This window comes from Ostrinia furnacalis, unplaced genomic scaffold (assembly GCF_004193835.3).
Source record: "Ostrinia furnacalis isolate ACB-3 unplaced genomic scaffold, ASM419383v2 OfSCF2392, whole genome shotgun sequence".
In the NCBI taxonomy this organism is placed as follows: domain Eukaryota; kingdom Metazoa; phylum Arthropoda; class Insecta; order Lepidoptera; family Crambidae; genus Ostrinia; species Ostrinia furnacalis.
In genome coordinates this window covers 353096-379551 of record NW_021132631.1, presented here as the reverse complement: position 1 = coordinate 379551, position 26456 = coordinate 353096, and the positions used below count along the sequence as shown (strand labels likewise).

At 37.2% G+C, this 26456-nt stretch overlaps 1 long non-coding RNA gene and 1 other non-coding gene across 2 annotated transcripts in view; one reads left to right on the top strand and one right to left on the bottom strand.

Moving 5' to 3' along the window:
• The window catches only part of LOC114355337 (uncharacterized), a 121735-nt gene that overhangs the window by 85462 nt on the left and 9817 nt on the right, over positions 1-26456 (bottom strand). The window contains exon 2 of the long non-coding RNA XR_003656098.1: positions 14982-15176. This is a non-coding gene — a long non-coding RNA (uncharacterized LOC114355337). The remainder of the gene's footprint in view (positions 1-14981; positions 15177-26456) is intronic.
• On the top strand, positions 6186-6257 carry TRNAL-CAA (transfer RNA leucine (anticodon CAA)). Its single transcript has one exon. It is a non-coding gene; the product is annotated as a tRNA-Leu (tRNA).

Sequence of the window (26456 nt, the reverse complement as noted above, 5' to 3'; positions counted from 1 at the left end):
TGAAGGTCAAGTTTGTCCCGGGGGAAAATTAAACTGTCATTGGACCCGCAACAAAATTAATCCGAAGAGTTCGAAATTAAGGTTCGACTTCCTTCCATTGCAAAACGGATGACAGGTGACAAACAAAGGTTTAAAACCTTTTAGGTAGATATCCTATGAACTGAAACAGTTTGGGAATCACTGAACTAGGCTATTGTAATGAGTCGCAGCCGCGCCCAATAGATTAATGGAACTGTGGCTATCGGCCATCTTGGACTAGGAGACCGAATTAATAAGGCTTATTGTGTATATAGGACAAAGATATAATAGCCTACTTTGTACAGAAATTAGTTTTTTATTCACCGAGAGGAACCTCTTGGAAATCTCACCTGATGGAAAGTGATTATTAAAGATGGAAGCAAGCGTCACCCGGAATCCTCAATCACAGAGGAACTGGCTTTTTACTTCCAACTGCCGGAACACAACAACGCTGTTAACATTATTGTTATGGCAATAGACTTAGGTAAGATGGTGGTAGCTAGCCAGGTGGACTTAGAACAAGCCCACCACCAACCAAACCGAACAGAAAAATATGCCCCCACTGGGAATCAAACTCTTTTGTCTAAAGTTAAATTTAATAGCTTAAATTCTAGCCTATACTTATGTGTTACTAAATCATATAAAATTATAAATTATTATTAATATCCTTTCAGTAGTTTTTGCGTGAAAAAGTATCAGACATCCCCCCATTTATTGTTACAAATTGCGCAATCTTCTACTTCTATGCAATATTAGAAGGATATCATAATTATAATGTACCAAACTGTACTGAAGTGTCCCATTATGCACCGGACTGTACTGAACGTAAATTTCAATATTAATCGAATACCAACTCGGAGATCGGATCTCGATAGTATTGTTCGAGTCGATCGATTCATTATTCGAATACCACGATATTTCGTAACCTCCTCCGTAAACCTGTTTCGATATCGGAATGAAGAAATACTAGTTGCTAAGTTTGGTATCATTCATGTATATGGAAAAATCAATCAAAATATCATCGTCATTTATGTTGATAATATTTCAATTACCTTTAACAGTATCTTGCTAAATCTTATAAACTACAGTCTTGATTTTACTCAACTCTACTTATTCTTAAAGAAAAAGAGTGAAGGGACATTAACTCGTCTTTATATTGATCTACAAATACTTGTAATATTTTGTTAAGTGCTGATGTTCTCGGATTTCAATCACCATTGTCTGCTAATAAAAATTAAGAGTAAGGCTGGGTTGCACCATTTTACTTTAACTTTGACAAACGTCAATCTCCATACAAAAAACACCGGTTAACGTTATAGTTACGGTCAAAGTTAAGTGGTGCAAATCAGCCTTATACCTACTCTGACTGTCTTTGAATTAGCCCACTGTAATTATTATACCCTGAACAAATGGCAATGCCAGATTTTGTATGGAAGGTGGCGTCTTTTATATTTTCGCGCGGCCATCGACCAAACTATATAGGTATTTAATATTGCGCTATTTTTTTATTGCGCTGATTCTACTCCACACTGATGTCTGGAGCCTTTAACCCTACAGTGGTCGCGCGGATTACACCCGTAATCCACTCGTGCAAATTGTCGAATATTTTGAAATCGGTCAACGCGATCGTTTTGATACTTCGTGTACTTTAAGTTGCATAGTCGAAGATCACACTTAATGACGTGTGAGCGCCAGGTCGCTTGTGGTTGTGTCGCAGGAGCCCCGTAAATTCCGATGGTCTACCCGTGTAATCCGCGCGACCAATTACGTAAGTATTTTTTAAGTTACCTTTTTTATTTAATGTGTTTGTTTTTGCATTATTAGTGTAAATTAATGCTTTATAATAAATAATTACGGCATAGGTATGTATTTACATTTGTGTTTTCAATAAAATCATTGTATTTCAGATAAAAAACATGAACAATAGACAAAAAGCACAAATTGCAGAATGGCTAGAAGTAATTGACAGTGAAAGCGTATCTTCTGGCGACTCTTCGGTTTCTGATGAAGAAGTGCACATTCTTCCACAAGAGAACAAGTTTCTCAGACCAGTGATTAGCCATCTAACTCAGAACCATCACAGCGGAGTTTTTTAGGTCGCTACTTTGACTGCGGATGAAATCGAAATCAAAGTACTGGAAATACTTGTAATTCGTGCAACAAATTTATTTGTCCTTATCATTCCATGATGGCCTGTATCTCCTGTTCAAAATATAATTAATAAATAAGTGCAATTAGTACTAAATAATTTCTAAACTGTCAAAGTTGACATTTTCTTGATGAAAAATGATGATTTTTATGTTTTGGTTAATTTATAAAAACTGAGAGAAACTGCTGGTTTCTTTGTTTGATTATTTAATTATCTAATACATAACAATAAATATAAAAAATAAAGAAACATGTTTTTATAAAGAGATATGGAGTAAAAAAAGAAGACATTGTCTTCTTTTTTTACTCCATAAAATGGCTTACGCATGTAATCCGCGCGACCATTAACGTAATATTTTAGAGCGCGACCACCGTAGGGTTAATGGATGGTATTGTTTGTTTACACATACAGTGTAAAAAGCAAATCTAGTATGTAAAATCATCAAACTTCTAATGCTCGTAACGCAGTTCAGACTGAGTTTAGAGATATACATGTCATAGTAAGTTTGGTTTATTACACTATTTTGTAATAAAAAAAAAGACGCCAATTTCCGGCATTGTTATTTCAAAAGCTTCAGATGAACAATAACAAATTCTTAATTCACCATGAAACTAACTAGTCTAGACTAAGTCGCAGATCACGAGCAAAATAAAATAGCATCTTCCTCCACCATTGTCATTGTCAAGTGCAAGGTCGAAGCATGTTAATGGACCGGTAAACGGACAATAACAATTAAACAAAAGCCTGACCATTGCCAAGTAACTACCTTATGTAACTACGAGTACACGACACGTAACAATCGTTCAAGGTCAAATGTAATCTTGATTAATTGCATAAAATGTTGAGTAGTTGTTTTGCTTTCAACTTGATTACTGCTATGGTTCCTAAGTCATCATCATCATCGTCATCATCATCATCGTCATCATCTCAGCCATAGGACGTCCACTGCTGAACATAGACCTCCCCCAATGCTTTCCATGTTGCCCGGTTGGTAGCGGCCTGCGTCCAGTGCCTTCCTGCTCCCTTTATGATGTGGTCAGTCCACCTTGTGGGTGGACATCCCACGCTACGTTTTCCGGTACGCGGCCTCCACTCCAGAACCTTGCTGCCCCATCGGCCGTCAGGTCTGCGTACTATGTGCCCTGCCCATTGCCACTTCAGCTAATCCGTCGGGCTATGTCAGCGACTTTAGTTCGTTTACGGATCTCCTCATTTCTGATTCTATCTCGTAAAGAAGTGCTATGGTTCCTAAGTGGATTTGTTGAATTCTCTCCTTTTTAATTAAACTCTTTAAATGAGAGCTAAATACATATAGTTAACTAGGTACATATGTATTTTAGTTCTAGGTTGCTATTACATTCCTAAAATTACTCCACCATTTTAATAGGATTTCAGTAGTGGAAACTATAAACCAATGAGTCCGCCCTAAAACCCATTAAATTTCAATTAATTGTAAAATAAGATTTTCAGTTGCTTTGAAATCAATAAACATTTATTTCTATTTTGTGATTCTTCTATAATTTGCAAGGAAGTGATTTGATTCGGTCTTATATTTTGAAATCGTTGTTTCCTATGACAGCTTATAAAACGTAAGTTAATTCATTGATCATATGTCTCTAACCTCCCGGGGCTCTAAACCTTTACTTTCTAAGAATTATCAAGTCTATAAAATGCAAGTATCAAAATAAAACCATAATTGAGATACTTCTTACAGTTCTTACACAATCATACCTCTTCGACTCAGCCAAATTATTGTAATGTCAAAAACCTTTTTCATTGCCAAGACCGCGCCTTATATAACACCGAAAATGCATTGACCAATTCATGATCAAGGTTTCCTCCACGTAATTTTATCTTTTCTATGTGATTCTTATGTAAATGGACATTTTTATTGTTTAATAAGTTACTGTTTTTAAAAAACCGCCACTTGAAGTCGCGGAGTCGAATCCAGTTGAAGGCAAAATGTTTGTGTGAAAACATGAACACATACTTACTGACAGGGACAGTTCACAGACTGCAGTCATAAATTATCATAAGTATTCTTAGCAAAACAATTTATGTACTACTAGATAGGCTGTGCAATAAGAATGGACCCCGTTTTACCCCCTTTGGGGTCGAGTCTCGTAAAATCCGTTCTTAGCGGATCTACACCCTATTATGGAATCTACCTGCCTTTCAAGTTTGTAGATGTTCATCATCATCATCATCATCATCATCATTTCAGCCATAGGACGTCCACTGCTGAACACTTTCTACGTTGTAGATGTTATATTTCTAATATTTCCTGATTAATCAGTGAGTAGTATTTCACTTTAGATTAAAATAATCATGACTTGTACCTCAATTGTTCGTCAGTAACTCATATTATAATAGCTAAAAATGATCTGTCTAACATCCTAGATCGCGTGGAGAAGTAATTTTATTCATATTACCTGCTGCTTGGAAATAATGATCGCGTATAGAAATGTAATGACCAAGAACATGAAATTACCCATGTACCTATCCCGTGTAGATAATGTATAATGGTGTGTAAAAGCATTTATAGTGGTCGGAAGAATGTACTCGTACTTTCATACTTACATTATAGAGTCAACGGCACGTAAGAAATACATTTCAGTTGCAAAATAGTACCTTTTGCAACTGCATTACGTCAGTGTATAGCTTGAATTGCCGTCATTAGTACAGCGTCAAATAATTCGTGACAACCAAAGTCAAGATAGCCGAGTGGTGAAGGGGTCGGACTGGCCGACTCGTGATCAGGGGAACGCGGGTTCGGTCCCCGCCACCGCTCGACTATTGTGGTGAGCTCACTCGTGACACAAGCATATTTAGCTTAGTACGAGGGACTAACGGGAGTATTAGTAATTTGTGCAATAACAAATTAACTAATAATCTTTAAAAAAAAGTAGCCAAAAAGTGTTGTGTTGTCAACTTTTTGGCCACTTTGGGTGTCACGAACTAATTGACGCTGACTGTACATAATGCTGTAACAGTTCTTGCGTAAAATCGCTTGATAACGTGAAAGTGCTTATCAGCGCTGTTATCATAGAGCCGAGTATCAAATTCCTCTTGCCTCTTACCTAACGCCAAATCAGTCATTGTACGTGATTTTGGTCATGTTTACCTTTTTAGTTAACCTTATTATAATCATCAGGTCTTTAAGGCTGGTTTTAGTGTCACGCGGACCGTCCGGTGCGGACCCGCTCCGCACGGTTAATCTGTATGAACTTCTACGGAGCGTTTTAGAGTAATGCGGTCCGGAGGAACCGCTCGCTCCCACGAAAGCACGTCACACAATTTCCGTGCTTTTAAGCGATTTTGTGAAAAATATTATTGGCAGGTAGTTGCTAATTGCTCATAAGATAGGCCCCCTTAATTTAATTTATTGTCCGTGGTGCATAATCTTTTCTTAAAGGTTTTAAACCTTTGTTTGTCACCTGTCATCCGCTTTGCAATGGAGGGAAGTCGAACCTTAATTTCGAACTCCTCCTATGTTCTTCTGATTAATTTCGTTGCGGGTCCAATGATAGTTTAACTTTCCCCCGGGACAAACTTGACCTTCATTGGTTGGGTTTTTGTGGCGGTCAAGCTGTAGATCCTGGCTACACAGGAGTTGCAGTGGTGGGAACGAGAGGTGGGAATAGTCCCGTAGCAGTTCATACAGATCTGCTGTGCGAAGCGATCCGCACTGACAGTCCGCGTGACACTAAAACCAGCCTCAGTCTCCACTGCAGGACCACGACCCTCTAATTTACCAGAGGCAAATGGAGGATTTGGCTTACACTCCCCACACTGGCCAAACGGGTTGGGGAGGCCTGATGTTCGCATATTTGACCCTCAGTCGCCTATTACGACATCCACGTGAAGAATGGAGGTGTTTCTATTCTACTCTCAGCGACCCACATAGCTACTTAAACTTTAATATCATTTGACGGTAAATCTTCTTCTATGGTTTCTTGTAAAAAATAAGGTTACAATCCTGGTGCCTTCCTTCATAAACTTTTCCATCCAGTCAACCGCCTCTGTGGTCTAGTGGTAGGACCACCTGCTTCAAACGCAGAGGTCCCGGGTTCGATTCCCAGTGGGGGCAGATTTTTCTGTTCGGTTTGGTTGGTGGTAGGGCTTGTTCTAAGTCCGCCTGGCTAGCTACCACCATCCTAACTAAGTCTGTCGCCATAACAACAATGCTAACAGCACTGTTGTGTTCCGGCAGTTAGAGGTAAGATAGCCAGTTCCTCCGTGGTTGAGGATTTGTTGGGTGTCCACTTCTTAAAACACTTAAATTAATATAATTAATATTAAAACCTAATCAAGTCTTTTGTCCTCCTTCATAAAGGTAGCAGGAAGGCGCTGGACTCAGGCCGCTACCAACCGGGCGATGTGGAAATCATTGGTGGAGGCCTAGTTCAGCAGTGGACGTCCTGTGGTTGAAGTGATGATAATGATGATGAAGTCTTATATCTCTTTTCACCTCTACTTTTAAATACATCTTTTAAGTCCAAATTATTCAGTTCCTTCCGCATTTTTCTACCATCTCTACAACGTGCTTCAAAAATAATTTATTTTAGGTACGCGGAACTTAGAGACGTTTTTATAGCCGTTATCAAGAATTTCGTAACTATGATAAGGTACAATGTACACAGCTACGCACATTTTATATGATAAAACCCTACTAGTGGATATTAGAAATGTCGGTAAAGTGAGTTAGTATCGAGTTTGTTACGTACTTTCAACAGCACATAGACAAACTTACCATGATATTTTTTCTGATTTTGAATCTTATATTTCATTGAATAAGTTTAAAATTGGAGAGATTTGACATTTTACTTGCCAGACTCTATTAATCATACCTTTTGCAGGGTCTGACTATGAACATGACCATGACCGCTGCAGTTGCGGGTTCGAATCCTGCTGGGGTCTATAGTGACATAATGTTAGTGTGATGAGCATGTGTATTTATATTAGAAGACGTGGAACCATAATCCATTCCTAAATCTAATCACCATGACATAAAGCTATGCTTAATTTGGGGTAATTTCAGACAGTTCAGGTAAGTGAAGCCAAAATCAATCAAGTTAGTAAAAAAACTTTTTTTTTTCACTTTTTTGACCCTCTCGGAATCAAACCAGTCCTTAAACTGTTGGATCATGAAGTACATAACAACCTATGAATACATGGCTTTAATATTCCCTTAGTAGGGGCCAAGATAATTACGTCAGTCTCATTAAGCCCACAGAAAGAGCACACATTGCGACAAAACTTATCTCTGAACTTTACTTTGGGAAAGCTATGAGATCATGTTTCATAAAATAGAGTGAACAAGTGTTTTGTTTTTTATGTCTACTAATAGACATAATGTTTTGAATAACCAATCGGATTTCATTCAGATTATATGACACTTTCAGAATGAAATCTGATTGGTCATTCAAAACATTTCTCCGCTCCGTTCCGCCTTGGTTGAAACCACAGTAGATATATGAGCTAATAGTGTCCGACCGAATATGGATTTTCAGCCGAAAACGAAAACGAAAACGAAGCTTCGGCTGCAGTCCCATTTTCGGCCGAAAACGAAAACGAAAACGAAAATGACCTTCAACTGTCAAATTTTTATCTTTTTCTGATGAAATATCCATAATTTTTGATGCTTTTACTTTCAAATTGTTTAAGTAGTCGCAAACAATATGAGAAATGCAAAAACTTCGAAAACCGTAAATATTTTGACCAAATACATATTGACGTTTGATAGTTGACAGACGGATTTGGGATTTAAGAATAAATTAAAGAAAACCGACATTAGACTAAAAATTTAAGATTTTTCTCGTATTCTTAATGGAATATTATTTCCAGTCTATACTGGAATATTGTTTTTTCAGTTTATTTAAGCAAGTGAAGAAGAAATAAAAGGTGACCAGAGGGAATATTTTCACTTCAAAAATGAATGNGTAATTCCAGTCTATACTGGAATATTGTTTTTTCAGTTTATTTAAGCAAGTGAAGAAGAAATAAAAGGTGACCAGAGGGAATATTTTCACTTCAAAAATGAATACAAATAAAACTAATGATTTTTTGCCTGAACTTTTGCACTCACGATAAGGTAAGTTTGGCCATCACTTAATCGCTGAATATTGAAATGAGTACGAAAAGCGCGACGCGCTCGAACCGTGCTTCGTCGCANTCGGTCACTATAAAGCAGTACGGAAACTTAGCCCTTTCGGCGAGTTAAATACCTACACTTCAACTGAGTGTTAGGGTTGGCACTCTTAATCTTTATAAAATTAATGAGGTTCTGACTTACTTATTTATTAAAACGTTTATTTAGGTTTTTTAACTATCAAATACCTAATGGAATAAATTAATTGACTAAGTAGTTAACAAAAAATAAAACGTTAATTAGGTTCTATAATGATCGAATAAATCGAATAAATTGATTAAGTACTATTAGAGGCCGGTAGAAGATATTCTATTCTCATAAATAAAACACCGGATACTTACTTTCACATAGCTATTGACTCATTTTTTTCAAATACAGTTCATCACTTAGTACAAAAGCGCGCGGAGCAAATTACTTTATCAAATAGAACACATAAATTATTAAAAAGCATAATTACGTAATTTAAAAAGAACTGTTACAAAATCAGATGTAAGCATTTTATTTAAAAAGTAATATTTAATCATTTTTACAATTCAGAATTATTACGAAGTTTAAAAAATGAAAGTTCTGGTTTTGAAGATGCCGAGTTCAAGCAGCTGTATACTACGCAATACACTCGTGGCATGTTTTTTAAAAATACAGCGGACAGTGCTTGCAATAAAATTATTATTAAAAACACAACGCGCGCGACAATCGCGACGGATGGACTGCGAGGTTCGCTTAGTTCTCGTGTAAAGCGTGCGTCTGTGTGCGTGAGTCTGATTTCGAGCGTTTGTATGAAGCTTCCGTACTGTTTGATTTATCTACTGTGTTGAAACCGAGCCATAAAGTACAGATCTACTGAAGAAAAAAGACAGAAAGGAGTTTATTTGGCACTAAATATAAATGCATCTTCAAAATCAAAACGCATGGTGAATTGTCTTGAAAAACATAAACTTTTTTCTTTCTACTTCTTTCATTCTTTCTAACTGTGAAACAATAAGACCGCCTAAGTCGTGTCTTTTCAAACTTCATCATCACCATCATCATTTCAGCCATAGGACGTCCACTGCTGAACATAGGCCTCTCCCAATGATTTCCATTATGACCGGTTGGTAGCGTTTCGAACTTGTATTCTTTTACTTCGCAAATCTATCTATCTACGAGTACATCTCTATAAATAAAAATGAATTGTTGTTCGTTAGTCTGATTAAAACTCGAGAACAGCTGGGCCGATTGAGCTGATTTTGGTTTTAAAATGTTTGTCGTAGTCCAGGGTAGGTCTAAACGGTGAGAAAATAAGGAAAAATTGCGATGTTTTATTTATTGCCTTTAAGGCGGAACAGAGTTCGCCGGGTCAGCTAGTTATATATATATATATAAAATAAAAATGACTTGATGTTCGTTAGTCTGATTAAAACTCGAGAACGGCTGGGCCGATTGAGCTGATTTTGGTTTAAAAATGTTTGTCGTAGTCCAGGGTAGGTCTAAACGGTGAGCAAATACGCGCGCGATATTGTTTTTCTGTGACAAACAAAATTCCACGCGGGCGAAGCCGCGGGTGTGTAATGAAGTTTTTCCTCATACTATGAACACGTGCATCATGTTAATTGAGTATACCTAATTAGATATCTAATGAAATAACTGCATTAATTCGAGTCTAGACTCTACTAATTAGCACATAATCAAAATGTCTCGAGTCGCGTGCACGATAACAATTCTAGCGTTTGATGGTACCCCACCTGTTTACTTGGAAACGTGGAGTAATTATGACTGTTTTGGACATGGCATTGAACTTATAAAACAACGGGAATTTTCCCTCTTTTTCCGGCGGAAAAAAACATTTAGCCGTGTACCCGTGGATTGCCGTGGAACCACAATAAGAAGTTTTATTTATTCCAAGTTTTATTAAGTCGTTATTCTGTGAATCATTGATTTTTTCAGTCTTTCCGTTTATAGAAGTCCCATTGAACTACCCTTTGACTTTTAATCACTGAAACAAATACTACCGTGTCATTTTCGGAACGGCCGTTTGGTGTAGTGGTTCAGAACGGACTACTATGCCGAGAGGTCCCGGGTTCGATTTCCGGCCGGGCAGAAATTGAAATGATGAATTTTAATTTCTGTGACGGGTCTGGGTGTGACTATGTATAATATTAATGTATTTTAAAAAAAAAGACACCATAACTAAATATTTTTCTTCGTCGTTTTGTCTATGAGGAGACCCAACTGAAATATGGAAAAGGAGGGAATTTTCCGTTTTAACCACTTTCCCTTTTCGCTCTTGGCTTGCATCTCACCTGATAGAAAGTGATGATCAGTTCACAGGTGGAAACGAGCTTATCCTATGTACGAATATTTTACTTCGATCATTATTTACATCTACAGTCAATCAAGATACTTTTTATAACCTGTCAAAACGGTGTTTTTCTGTAGTTTATGGACACTGTCGTTTGCTTCCCAGCAGAGTAGAATAGGGTCATTTTATCTATTCTCCCGTTATCTTCGTAAAAGGCGTTAGAGGGAGAAATTAATGTGAACACCAAACTTCTTCAGCTCGTCTGGCCTGCGCGTGGGAAATGAAGGCCAAATTTTAATCCTTCAATTTTCCTCTGGAAAATTATAGAGTCTTGCTCCTGCAACGTTATAAGTATCTAGTCAACTGTACGAGTAAACTAAGTACTGTAAAAATTCCATCTGAGGGCTTAGTGTGAGTTTACATCAAACGTCGTCACTAGCTAAAGCGAGTGCGTTAAAAAAATATATGAAGATTTTAGTTCTTGAAAGTTTCCGCTAGGGGCGCTCGCGCTGCACAATCCGTCATACATTAAGGCTGAGTTGCACCACCTAACTGTAACGATAACCGGTGTTTTGTATGGATTTTAACAGATTTTTGACGTTTGTCAAAGTTAAAGTAAGATAGTGCAACCCAGTCTTAATTAGGCGGTTATCACACTGCGCCGCGCTCCGCCGCGGAGCGCGTGATTTTCATATAAAAAATCACGCGCGCGGACGCGTTGTCAGTGTGAAGTGCCACGCGTGTTTTCTATACAAACTGAGCCCCGATTACGGTAATTTTTAACGTCAACAATCCAGACACGCTTCTCGATTCTGCGATACGATTGGTCGTTCAACAGCGTACGTCAGCTGTTTTGACCAATCGTATTGCAGAATCAGAAACGCGTCTGAATTGTAGACGTTAAAAGTTACCGTAATCGGGGCTCTGAGGTACTTGCATACAATGATAAATCTGTCGCCCCGCGCTCCGCGGCGGAGCGCGGCGCATTGTGATAACCGCCTTAATGTCACTTTTTTACGCAGTCGATATTCAATGCGTTTGACGTAAACTCACACTACGCCCTGACATTTTCGTCGTAAAATAGCTTTTATTTCAACCACATAAGATGCCCATGCTTGATGTGCTGACTCGACTATTCAATGTGCATAATACCGCATCCAAAAACCCATAACTCATCATCACTCAGTGAAAATTTATGACAACCATAATTTAGACGAGGACACGTCAAGCTTTACTCCTGGGTCTTATGAAGTGGTATTAAGAGTGGTTTTCCAACAAAAATGTATGGTCTGATATGCTGCTGACCGTACCTCCATAATGCAACANTTAAAATGTCCGTAAACTTCTCGAGGCTCTATCTTCGGTAATACTGGATGGATTGAGGTGAAATAAAAACTAGTGTAATGTGTGTGATCTAAACTTTAAATTAAGTCATAATTTAACTTAATATTACAACTTATGCGTGTTGTCCATTGGATGGGGTTTTTGAACCCAGAATTTTGGGCGCGACTTGTTTATTGGTCTGTGTTTTATTGTATATGGAACAAAATAATTTTAAAAATTCTAACTATTAACGTAAATACTGATAAAATAAAGGTTTTTAAAAAGAGACTTGAATTGTTGATAAGTACCGCAAATAAATCGATTTATCTATAACATTTATAAAGAGAACTCGTGAATGCAAATAAAATGTGAAATAACGAAATAAAAAAATAAATAATCCTACAACAAAAGTTAATAGAAACCATACACACAGATAGCGAAACATCTGTGCAAACTGCTTATCAGTTGTGTAAAACAAAAGAACGTAATTACGAAAAGCCGGTAAAATCATTAAAAATGTTAATGAGACTTCATTACGAATATGTGCAAATGCAGTTTTATTAAAGACCTATCTACATAAATTAAAAAATCCTGTGTGTGGGAATAACTGTTAATAAAAATAGTTTAATTGATTTCCGAGCGCACGCTTCAATAAAAAAAAAACTTTAACAGCTGTCACTCTGACAGCAATTTTACCGCGCTCCGATCTGTCTGCGAGGCTGCAATCATGAACTATGATTGATAATGAACCAATTACCGTAAATATTAGGGTTCAATTTCTTTTCATGACAACCTAAAAGAAAGGGTGCAAGTGATGATGATTGACAGATGAAAGACGTGACGTTTTTAATCTGTAGTCACGTGTTTTTTCGAGGTCATGCCATGCGTCATGCAAAGAGGATCGATTTGTTTTTTATCTAGCTTGTTGAGATTAGCTTTATTTTTTCCGGTATGAATGAGTTTTATTAATAGTAAAAAAATGTAGAGCTAGCGATAACATTAACCTACTTTTCTTTTTTGTAAGTTTGTTTTCTTTTTGAGAAATATGGAAGTTTTCTCACGTAAGAGGTGTTTAAAGAGATCTTGATAGAGCGAACTTGCACTTTAAAAGCATATTCAGTTGTAGCCTGAAGGCTTTTCTGTGTATTATGAGAACCACAGTTCTTGTCAGATTGAATTATTTTCTCTCTTTTTAACCGACTTCAAAAAGGAAGAGGTTGGTATTTTTAAACCCAAAGTTCTAGACAAAATTATTTACATTTAACCTACATTGATCGTTTTTATCGCAACATCATGAGAAACATAATACATTTTATTACTGCACCGTGTGATGAAATGCAATATCAATAAATTTTATTGTCCATAAACCATGCCATAGATAACAGGCCCATTTGTAACACGAGCAGTGTCTGTTATTCTAATATTAGTGCATTATTCACTTGTTGATCAAACACAAAAATATTATTCATTTAATCTTCGCAGGTGGATCAGTAAAAAATTACATGAACATGATATTTTGAATCTGTATTAGATCAAATTAATACCTAGACATTACATGTAATATTACCATACTTCAAAGGACACGTTTTATTTTGTCACGCAAAAAAGTTTAAATAATATAATTTATGTCCAAAAATCGAATACTTAGTTTTTTAACTCACACTTCTTGAAGACATTTTGATCGTATTCCAATTTTCTATGCCTCGATTTTTTTTTTCTAAATTAATCATCATATTTTGTGACACTGGCTAGTGCAAACCACATGAAGCCATAATTGAAAAAAAAATAACAAAAAATGCAAATGACAGTTCTTAATATTTCAAAATCAAAACAAAAAACGTCTCAAAAATACGTATCAACGCTTTATTACTGCAGCTAGTAACGTCTTGACCTCGAAACTAGACTTTTTTTACTCACCAAGACCGGTCTAAAATTATAGCTCAGTCTTCTTAGTCATCCAGTTTTTTCAGACTTCCTTGCTTTATTCACATCGTGTCATAAGTATTTCGAACTATTTGTTTACTAGTTTTTTTGTTGAATTTATTCATAGCTTCAACACAGTTATGGCTTTATGAATTACTAGCTGTGCCCGCGACTTCGCACGCGTAAAAATAGTTGGAATAAAATCTACCGTTTTTGCAACATTTTTCTTTACTGCTCCGCCCCTTTTGGCTGTAGGGTGATGCCTAAAGCCTTCCTCGATAAATGGGCTATCCAACACAAAAATATTTTTTCAAATCGGATCAGTAGTTCATGAGATTAGCGTGTACAAGCAAACAAACAAACAAACACTTCGACTTTATAACATTAGTATAGATAGTAAAAATAGTTTTTGCTTAACATGGTGCGTGCGTGGATTCCGGTTGTATCGTAGTATTTTTTAAAGAATTGACGTATCGTAACACATTACCAAAAATAAAACAAATGATGCAAGCAATCATCCGCATCACGCATCCAGCCTGTTTTTGAAATGAAGAATGTTTTGCAAATTGGTACTATGATGTCATTGGCACTGTTTTTTTGCATAGATATTCATTACATTCAGATTACACATTTGTTTGTGGTGGTTCTAACAATAACAAAAATTGCCATTCAATGCACATTTGAAGGGCATGAAAACTGATTCACCAGTTTAAGACAACATGTTATCGTCTTGTGATGAAGAAGGAATGGAAAAACTGACACCAAAGTTTCATAAACTAATATTTAAACATTGACGCCCGTATTCACAAACATTACTATGAAGTCTCACAGTGCGCGTTGACGCACAGGGTGACACACGAACCAATCACGGAGCTCTATTCAACGCTGTGCATTCGATTTGCGTCTTCACTTAAGCAAGCATCGTTTGTAAATGCGGGCGTGAGTGTTTAAAGTAGGTAAGCTAGACATGTGACATTCATACACTCGTTTTTTTTTTTCAGTTTTTCTCATAACAAGTTTAGGAGATAGCATGAAGGAAATCTATGTCCAAAGTTTAAAAAAAATCAAAAGTTGTCCAAACTTATTGCGAAAAAAAAGTTGTCCCAACTTTTTTACTCAAAAAAAACAAAAAGACATACCTGAGCATTGCGAGCAGACAGCCACCACGAAGAACGCCAGAAGCAGAGCTATCCTCCTTAACTCCATAGTGTTGCGGTATTTTTTCTTGGATCCACACAAAAAAGAGAACACTATAGTCACTACGACACTTGTACAACTATAAGACACTGCACTAACACTGAAGGCACATCCCTTTTAGGCACTTATGGTCGATTCTGTGGAAAAAAAAGGAAAATTAGATAAAATTCATGAAATTTTTTTTTTGTCTGTCTGCATTTACTTGCGAAATAATTTAGAATAACAATAGAATTAATAAAAAAATGTTTAATATGCTATGAAAAAAAAAAAAAAAACTTTTTTATTTCTTTTCACATTAAAGTTCTATGTACGAAAAAGATTTGAAAAAGGTGACTGGAAAATTTTACTGAAATACTTAATATTTANTGGACTATACTTTCAGTATTATTAAAACTTTTCGTATTTGAATACGAGAATCTGAGATAATATCAAAAATATCTCGGCTCTATATTTATAATGACAAATATACTTTACGCCTGCGCTAGTCATCATGAAAAAAACAAAAACACTCTTCAAGCGTTTGACCTGAAAGAAATACTTGAAAGCGTGCCAAAACCATAAATGCCATTTGGAATGGTATGTATTCTACTGAATATAGGATTGACCGATGGTATTTCTAAGGAAAATGCAGACAGACTTGATAAATTGAAGAAATAACTCATTTTGATTCATTAGAAATGCGTTCCGTTTCACGTGGTGCTTTTTGATTTTTTACTCTGTGCATTTTGTGAAAGTTTTTTTTTCCATTTTGAAGATTGCGTTTTTTTTTTATTCATGTCTGCGATGTTTTTTCGAACAATCTTGTAGTTTATAATTTTAATTTTACCATTATTCTATTTTTATGACTAGAATAAACTCGAAAATTTATGTATTTAAACTATAATGTGCTTAGTATAAAAGTATTAACGTAAAAATTAACAAACTTGATTCTCTATTTACGATATAATATGAAAACATTTATTACCCAATACCCATTCTCCAAAACCCATCTCTGAAAATGACATTGTATCAAACACAAAAGTGACGTTTGCAAATCTTTCTTCTCATTCTATCCTATCGAATTCTGATTGGTCCTCTCTGTCCCTCACTTAGGCTGGGTTACACCATCATACTTTAACTTTGACAAACGTCAAAAATCTGTCAAATTCCATACAAAAAGCACCGGTTATCGTCATAGTTACCGTTAAAGTTAGGTGGTGCAACTTAGCCTTAATGTGCAAAATGATGACTTTTATCACGGTCATAAATCGTTTTATGGATGCTGTAAAGGGGTTTTTGTTCATAAATATTGCAAATACACTGTCACCATGAGAAAGAGTTTCCTTAATAAAAATGAAGGTCTTGGCTATTATAACTTTTCTTCAATTTGCTATGGAGTTTATAATATTATCGTAATACAGAATGTTCGACGGAACGGAGTTTCCCTGCGTGATCGAATCAGAAATGAGGAGATCCGCAGGAGAACCAAGTGACCGACATAGCTCGCAGAATTGCTAAATTCAAGTGGCATTGGGCGGGGCACATAGCTCGTAGAGACGATGGCCGTTGGGGCAGAAAAGTTCTCGAGTGGCGACCACAGGCCGGAAGACGTAGCGTGTGGGCAGGCCTACTACTAGGTGGACCGACGATCTGGTGAAGAGCCTGGATGCGGGCAGCGCAGGACCGGTCGTTATGAAAATCCTTGGGGAAGGCCTTTATACAGCAGATAGCGACGTCATTTGAATGAAACGAACGAATACAGAATGTGAGCCGTCTAGATTGCATGCCATAAATGCATTTGTGACAGTTTTAACTTCGCCATCACTTCGATTTTCACGTCGATTTTCGAACGAAACGATCGTGAAAATCAAACTATCACGAAAGAAGAACGGTCATCTGTGACCCAGGCCCGACAGAAACGAGACATATCTCAGTTTTTTTGTCATGTCTTAATTAGTTAAATTATATATTTTTTATATTCGAAATCTATGTATAACACCAAAATATTACCATTTGTTTTTGTTCAGGCGTTATACAAAAACTAATACAAAATGCCTATTTATCACCAAAATTGGTAAATGTATGTACCTAAATGTCTATTACAGCTGCTATGGAATGTATCTAGGTGACCTGGAGATACAGCCGGATTATACAGGGTGGAAACGAGAAGTTACAAAATCCAAAAATTCAATGTTACCAGCTTCCATAATCTGTAACCTATTATTGGTACCATTTGAAAGAGCTCGTGAAGCACTTTCAGAATCAGTAACTAGTTTTTCGATATCTTTTATAGTTTAGAAATAATCGAGTGAGATCACTTATCGTTCCATATGTATAACCACCCTGTATAATCCGGCTGTATCTCCAGGTCACCTAGATACATTCCATAGCAGCTGTAATAGACATTTAGGTACATACATTTACCAATTTTGGTGATAAATAGGCATTTTGTATTAGTTTTTGTATAACGCCTGAACAAAAACAAAGGGTAATATTTTGGTGTTATACATAGATTTCGAATATAAAAAATATATAATTTAACTAATTAAGACATGACAAAAAAACTGAGGTATGTCTCGTTTCTGTCGGGTCTGGGTTTTTTTTGTATGGGGCGTGACCGTTCTTCTTTACTTTGTCTTACAGCTTCGTAACGTATTCAACTATCGCTAGAACAAAGTGCCTATCTTAGCACACTTTCACAAGTATTTCAACTTTGTGCTATATCTAGAACGTGCTCGCACAGTGTATTAACCCAGAAACATATCGTTCGTGAATTACGACCGCTGTAATAGAAATAGGCCGATATTGTTGCACAATTTGCCAGTTATTACGCGATAACGTGTAATATTTATTTGGGCCATCCAGGCAGACTGTAAGTAGGCTATAGGACATTTAGGCTCGAGTTGTACCACCTAACTTTGACCGTAACTATAACGATAACTGGTGCTTTTTGTATGGAATTTGACGGATTTTTGAAGTTAAAGTATAATGGTGCAACTCGTCTTAAAAAATATATTAATAATCATCTTTACCTAGGTTTTTTCGACACCTGCAAGGAAAAACATCGTAACACACTTTTAGTCAGTTTTGAGTTGTGATGATTATCCACAGGAATATGACTCTCCGGGACATCTACGTTAAAAATGATTCATCATGAGGTCATTTAGTCTCCAATACAAGCACGACCTTCTCTAATTTACCAGAAGCAAATGGAAGATTTGGGCTACACTCTCCACGCTGCAGGCCAGTTAGTTTTTCAGAACTTTTTTGTTAGGTTTCATCAAGTTAGGTTCTGAAACGTATTTCCACGTTGGGTAACATCGTTGGCGGTCTAAATACGGGTTTTCAGGAGTATCAAGTATTAGTTTTTTAGAACCTTTTTGTTAGGTTTTGACACGTACCTAATGTAACCACGTTGGGGTGATGTTCACATATTCGTCCCTTAGTCGTCTCTTACGACATCCGCTGAAGATTGTGGTTTCTGCTGCAACCATACGCCTTACGTTACTTTAAAAATTACTACTAAACATTATTTTATGCAAACGAGTCTGTAATAAAGTTGTTAAGACTTTAAACTCCTTTAATTATGATTATCCGTCAGACTTACCTAATCAAATTACAAAACAAGGTTTAAGAGGAATTTAATATTCAAGTTATGATTAAGTAAATGTGTTTCTCAACAAAACGGGCATAAAAATGTAAAACTTGATGTCATTTCATATAGGCCACATCCAAGAGAATGTAGGCCAAAATGGTGTCTGAAATCGGGACTATTCCAACCTCTCTTGTTCCCACTGCTGCAACTCCTGTGTAGCCAGGATATACAGCTTGACCGCCAATGAAAACCCAACCAGTGAAGGTTAAGTTTGTCCCGGGGCAAAGTTGAACTGTCATTGGACTAACAAATAAAATTAATCAGAAGAACATAGGAGATTCGAAGTTAAGGTTCGACTTCCAAAGCGGATTGTCTGATATATCACAAGTTTGATTTCCTTGAATAATTTTTTTTGTAGACAACTTAATTGTACTAACACCCTGTATTAAACTAACAGAGCAACCATTCTCCACAGACCAGGCGCACATCAAAGGTCTCGGAAGGAAACGCCACAACCAATAAATCTTCTATTTTTAAACTCATAAGTACAAACTTCCTCAATCGAGCTATTAGTAAAGACTTCCACGAAATGATACATCTGCTCCGACAGATAGGCTTAAATGCTATACATTATTGTCATAGTTTTTATAAGTTATTTGATCAACTTAGAACCGGTTTGGAATCTAGAAAAATTCGAACTGTTTATTTATGAAGTGTGCCTTCAAGCTATGGTTAAAATAAGGTGGTGCAACTCAGCCTAAGGATGTTCCTTCATTTCGTAGTAGCGTAGTAGGTTAATGTGCTGTCGACTCTACCATACTATAAGATTTTAAACTTTCGCGTTCCATTTCAACTAAAATCACTTAACAACTAAAAACTTGTGACCACGGCTGCAGCATCGCAGCCGAAACGTCAAGTACATAATGTAACTCACTAATAATACATCGCGTTAAGACCCGTGTCTTACTATTCTACCATACTATGTATTGTGATATTGGCCCTTACACGGATGTCAAACATAAAAACAAGACATAAACACTCTTATAATTGCCATTTCTCTTAATAAACCTATTTAAAATACAGGGTGTTTCTTGTAAGGTGTCAAGCCGAAGGCAGGNGAGAGAGAGAAAGAGAGAGAGAGAGAGAGAAAGAGAGAGAGAGAGAGAAAGAGAGAGAGAGAGAGAGAGAGAGAGAAAGAGAGAGAGAGAGAGAGAGAGAGAGAGCAAAAATGGGTGTAATGATTTAATTTAAAGTAAATGTTCATAATGTCCGCCGTTGACCTGAATGCACATTCGACAACGACGCAAAAAAATTCTTCGTAAAACCTTCTTCATCATTTTAATTTGGTTTTGTGCTTCAGTCAGCTTTGTCCGCAGTTCATCTATATTTTTATATTCCCTATTGTATACCAGATGAAGGGCAAGAGCTTCCTCGTTGTGGATAAAAAAAAATTCTGTTCAGTTATTGTCTCTAAATGTGTTCTACATAACGTAAATTTAAGGGATTGCAAACATTACTTAGTCCTAAGAAAGTCAAAAACATGTAACGGAATCTCCAACTTACCACTTTAGTGGAGCGATTACAGCAAATAATGGCCTATTAAGTACATGTTTTTTTGTGTTATTATGAAAGTTCAGAAAACTGCGCAGTTTTTAAAATTATTTTGGACCTATGGAAGTTCTTTTTTTTTTTCAAACTTTTAAGTTGAAAATTTTAGAATGTTCCGCTAAAAGCATATTTTTTATGTTTCTAGCAAAAATTTTGTATTTTGCATCAAAGATAGGAAGTTGATTGTTTTTTTAAAAAATCTGTAATTAATAGGGAATCTGTCAAAAAAAAGAAATCTGAGAAAAATTGACCCAAAAAAAAGATAAAAAAATTTAAAGCCTACTAGGTCATACAATTTGAAAAAATCACAAAATTAACGATAACTTCTAAACTATGAAAAATCGTAAAACATACATGGGGGTGAAATCGATAGGTCTAGTCCTCACCTATCACCTGCCTTCGGCTTGACACCTTACAAGAAACACCCTGTATATTAATAAACTATCATCCTATGATAGTTATCACATTAACATCAATAAAGCTTTGATTATCTGCTATCTCTTTCACACCTACCCAAAATAACCATGTGAGAGCGAGACAGCTAACTTTCGCCGCAACAGTTTCTGGTGCATTAAGGGACCGACATACTCGTACGAAGATTTTCATAATGACCCTTTACGTTCGTATAACTGCTGGTAACTGCTTCAAACCGGTTCAAACTGGATGTTATAGGTTTAATTAACACTTTATTCTTGATGCAGTTAATTTAGCATAAGATTAAAGTTAACGCTCTGGAAATGACTGTTCTAATTTCGAAGTTTCGTGGTTACCCACTTTTACGTTTTAGCGGTTAACGTAACGGTGTTTACCTCGTAATTGAAGATTTCGGTTTTATTTTAGGGTTATCTTGTCCATTATGAAAGCGAAAGCAACCCAATCTTTTATTTAATTCACTCTTGCGGCACTCTTATTTTGAAAATTAACAATATTTTTCAGTTTTGACCAACGTTTTGGCACTTATGAACGTCAAAATAAATAATAAAGGCCCTTATGGGGCTCTATAAATATCTCCTTATCTTTTAGGCCCTACCAGCCCGAGAGAGTGCTGTGAAGAAACGCCGGAACAAACGCAGTAACCACTAGTTACCAGTAATTATTTAGATTACTTAGCATAGAGTACAAATTACAAAAGGATTCTCTGCCATTTGTAAAAAAACATTAGAAACAAAACATTTTTCTGTTTCATTCAATATTACGAGAAAAAAATACACAATAGAAATCAGACAAAAGACTCGATCCATGGACCAGCCCTGATACGACTCATTGGTTCGGCGATGCGCGGCCTTGCATCGATTATATCGATAGCAAAGCGAAAACGAACGCAGTAGACTACCTACAGACAACAAACCGGGACCGCTACATGCCCAGTTTTTTGATCCGTAGTTTATTTATTTATTTTATTGGGCTATCAACATAAGATACAGTATTATACACTATTAAAAAATAAACAATTAAGCCAAAGGTCTCTAAAATAACAAGTCTTTCAGCGACTTGGCCCACTTTAAGCTTTCGCCACGGGCCAAGTCGCCGGATTAAATTTTTGAATATTTTTTCTTCCGGCAATTGTGCCCACCTTAATGTTTTATTAATAAATGACTGACTGACTGACATAGTGATCTATCAACGCACAGCCCAAACCACTGGACGGATCAGGCTGAAATTTGACATGCAGGTAGATGTTGTGACGTAGGCATCCGCTAACAAAAGATTTTACAAAACTCTACCCCTATGGGGTAAAACGGGATCCACGATCCAGTGAATCAATAAAACTGGGCCTAAGTCCTTCTGAGTCTTCTTTAGTTGCGCTAATAAAGATGCAATCATTGTTATTATAACGAGATTATCATTATAATAAAACATTACAACATGTTTTCATAACCTTTGACCTAATTACTTTTGAATGACTTCATCTAAACCTCGTTTTTGTACAACAAATAAACAGTGCAATATATTTACTAAACTGGAAAAAAATTGCAACAAAAAAAACTACTTGCGACTTCACAAGTCTAAGCTCCTATTTCTTTTAAACCTCTAATTACTTGAAGTAATAACGATGATTCATTTACGATAAAACTACGTATACAGCTACTTAGTTACTACCTAAAACTTCGAACTCCTATGTTCTTCTGATTAATTTCGTTGCGGGTCCAATGCTAGTTAACTTTCTCTTGGGACAAACTTGACCTTCACTGGTTAGGTTTTTATTGGCAGTCAAGCTGTAGATCCTGGCTACACAGGAGTTGCAGCGGTGGGAAAGAGAGATGGGAATATTCCCGTATTTAAAATCTGTAAGTCCGATTCATCATTATGAGATCGACAACGTATGCCGACTTATAAGTAAAAAAACTCAAAATTCGATACAAAATGCTTCTAAAATAACTTAAATTATTGCAGTGGTACCGAAGTGCTAAAGAGCGGATCCATGCCAAATCACTGATCCGACGATTTGGCACACTTTGGCACAGATGACAGTTCGACACACCTACATACTACAATAGGTGATACATAATGTCTTTAGTACTCTGTCGGCTCTGGAGGATAGCTGAGATAAAAAGCTACCCCATTCAAATGTGGAAAAAGGAGGTTTTTGAATTGGACAAAAAAATCAGCATTCAAGATTCTGTGGTTAATTAGAAAGACTCTCTTAGTCTGAAGGTAGGTAATGGATTTCCAGAAACCATCATTTTCTCAATGTAGGTCCTAGCCTTCATTTGCAACTGTCAAATTGGAGGAACTCCTGCAGTGATGACTTAATTGTCTTGATAATAATTACATGCCCCTATCATTATTAGATTGAGCCAATTAAGCCATGTCAGATGCTGTCTCAAAAACTCTGACACGACACTTTTGCGCCCTTTCTAAAAAAATGTCATTCAAATGGTTTGGCTGATACCCTCTCGTCTGTGACATCACAAGCCTCGTGACATTGGGTCTGTTATTTGTCAGTTTGCTCTCAGTGTTTGTCCTCGGAATTCTACTAATTGACCTATATGTGCTCAGCCAATTCACAAGTTCGGCCCAAGGATATTTGGTGCACAATGTTTTCGCAGATAAACAAACTTATTAAGCTTCTCGAACACTATAATCTAGGTCTCTTCAAGTCGACAGTAAACACCTATGCACCATCCTAGACTGCATCTCACTTAGCATCATGGGTGATTGCAGTCAAATACCTGCTTTGTTTTGCATAAAAAAGCAGTATCCAGAGAAAATCATTTAGACAATAAGCCATGATATCCGAACGGTGAAGGGGTCGGACTGGCCGACTCGTGATCCGGAGAACGCGGGTCCGGTCGCCGCCGCCGCTCGACTATTGTGGTGAGCTCACTCGTGACACAAGCATATTTAGCTTAGTACGTGGGGCTAACGGGACAAAGCAAAATTTCCCGATGTCTTCATTCCGACGCAGCCTTTGAGGTCGTCGGTCCATCGAGCAGGTTGACAACAATTTTAAGCATTCATAAAAAAATCTCTCGAAAATCAAGAAATATGACTACAACGCTTGCAAACGACCACGATGCATCGTGAACCAATTCGTTATCTTTCAATTTATAAGCAAGTAGCTTCATTATTATGAAATATGAAGGGCCGAGGTCACTGGGCCAGCTCGGTGATAGCTCTCGCAGTAGATTTATGGGAGAGTTTATCGGAGCTAGACGTGTGCAGCAGAAATTGCAGTTTAGATAAAAATGTGGGTAGAAGTCGTTTTGGTATATGACATAATTTCATAATTGAAGAAGACTTTTAACATTAAATCTTTTCAGATGATACGGTTGTGTAATTAAACAATCTTGGACAAAATAGGACAAACGAAATGTCCTGTTCTTTCTTTCTTTTGCGTCTTTTCCTATTTCATTTTGGTCGGTCCTTCTCGTGGTGCCAAAACAGTCTGTTTTGGGTTGTCAAACGAAATGATTAGCTACTTGTAGAAAATGGGAGTGCCACCAACAACAAAATAGGAATAAGTACCTACTTCATTGTAGGCTACAAAAAAACAAATTAGAGAAACAAAGTCGGTCTTAGATGTGTCCCTATACCCTCCAGACATGTCAGCTCTATAGAGTATGAAATTACAAATAGTCTTCAATACTGTGCTTCAGTTAAGTATTTTAATAGCTCTATTTACAACGACTACAATTTAGTATTTCTAAAATTAAGCTCTGCTTACGAAACGCCGGCTTTCAAAGACTCGTAGTAACTACTAACTAGGCGCAGACCACACGGACTTATCTTATCTTGTTCTTGTACTATTTCCAGAACGAGACGTCAATGGGCATTTGTGAATGATATTAGACGAACTTTTAGTAGGCGGTCATTGAGAAATTGTGCTGTATCAGATTCAAGCGCTGGTAGGATAAAAAGTTTATGAGACATGTAAGGGCTCCTTCATCATTTTTTTTCATCATTTCAGCCATAGTAGGACGTCCACTGCTGAACATTGGCCTCCCCTAATGCTTTCCACGTTGATCGATTGGTAGTGGCCTGCATCCAGCGCTTCCCTGCTACCTTTACGATGTCGTCGGTCCACCTTGTGGGTGGACGTCCCACGCTGCGTTTTCTGGTACGCGGCCTCCATTCCAGAACCTTGCTGCCCCATCGGCCGTCAGTTCTGCGTACTATATGCCCTGCCCATTGCCACTTCAGCTTGCTAATCCGTTGGGCTATGTCAGCGACTTTAGTTCGTTTACGGAGTTCCTCATTTCTGATCATAATATTTGACGAATTGTAAGTGTACTATTTACCCCACTGCGCCAGACGAATGGTTTTTACTTCTCACTCGGTGGACCGACGACCTGGTGATGGAAAATCGTGCTCAATCAGATTCATCAATGTTTTTTTCTAGATGTGGTAGAGCCACAAAGGCCTCCCATTTTTACATCCTGGTGAAGGTCATGGGAAACGCCTGAATGCGGGCAGCGCAGGTTGTTGTGGTCATCCTATGGGGAGGTCTTTGTCTAAAACCAATGTATATATAAAGCCTTTACTTTAGCTACTTAAAATTGGGCAACTTTTTTTCAGGCAATGGCAGCCTTAGTAGGCTAGTGGCTGGAATCGAACTCCTCCTATCTTCTTCTGATTAATTTCGTTGCGGGTCCAATGACAGTTTAACTTTCCCCCGGGACAAACTTGACCTTCATTGGTTGGGTTTTTGTGGCGGTCAAGCTGTAGATCCTGGCTACACAGGAGTTGCAGTGGTGGGAACGAGAGGTGGGAATAGTCCCGTTTAGGCTCCATTAGGTTCAGAATCCATTATTGGCTGTATGAACAAAAATACCTGTTTGTATTATTATTATAAAGAGCTGTGGTTTTCTGAATAAAGAAAAATAAAATAAAATAAGGCTAAACGTAAGTCCCCTCCATGGAACACCACAAAGAATATTCCCTTGGTAGCAGAACTAGCATTTGACTATCGAAATGATGATGAAGAAGAATTCGTTCGGACCCAAATTTTATAACCAGAACGTCCAAAAACAACTTTCGTACAGAAATTAATCCCTAAAATCCCTAAACTCCTAAAGCTCCACTACGACAATATTTGCTCAACAAACAATCTTCCTATCCTATCGAAGCGTGGGCGAACACTCGCGAATCGAGATAGCTTATCGATTTACCTTCGCTTCGTCGATCAATTCGCTGTTACTGACGTCAGATTCATTTGCTGATTTGATTGTTAGTGAGTGAGCAGTTTAATGCATTTTCTATTTAAAGAAACTAACAAGTGTGAGGTAGAATTTTTCAAGATCATGTTTGAAACCATGAGGCCTATGTTCAGCAGTGGACGTCCTATGGCTGAAATGATGATGATGATGTTTGAAACTACAACCCGGTCAAGGTAACTGCGCCGTGACGTCACATTGACGCTCAGGGTGCCTACCATGAGTTTACGTTAGGTGAGCTCGCTAGCGAATACGTCAAAAAATTCTATGAAGATTTTATTTCTTTAAAGTAGCCGCTAGGGGCGCTGCACAATATGTCATACATTTAAATGTCATTTTTTACGCAGTCGCTAGCGAGCACACCTAACGTAAACTCATGGTAGGCACACAGATGTGCGGGTGAGTGCGAGGGAGAGTCTCCAGCTAGGTGCGCATTTAACTTGAGTTCTTCTTAGATAAAAGGCATTTGACGTATCTAGGGCTATTTTTCTGGGGTGGGGACTTTTTAACCATTCTGGGATGGGCACGGTGGAAAAAGTAACATGGCGTTCCATCCTGTTCGATAGTACGGAACCTTT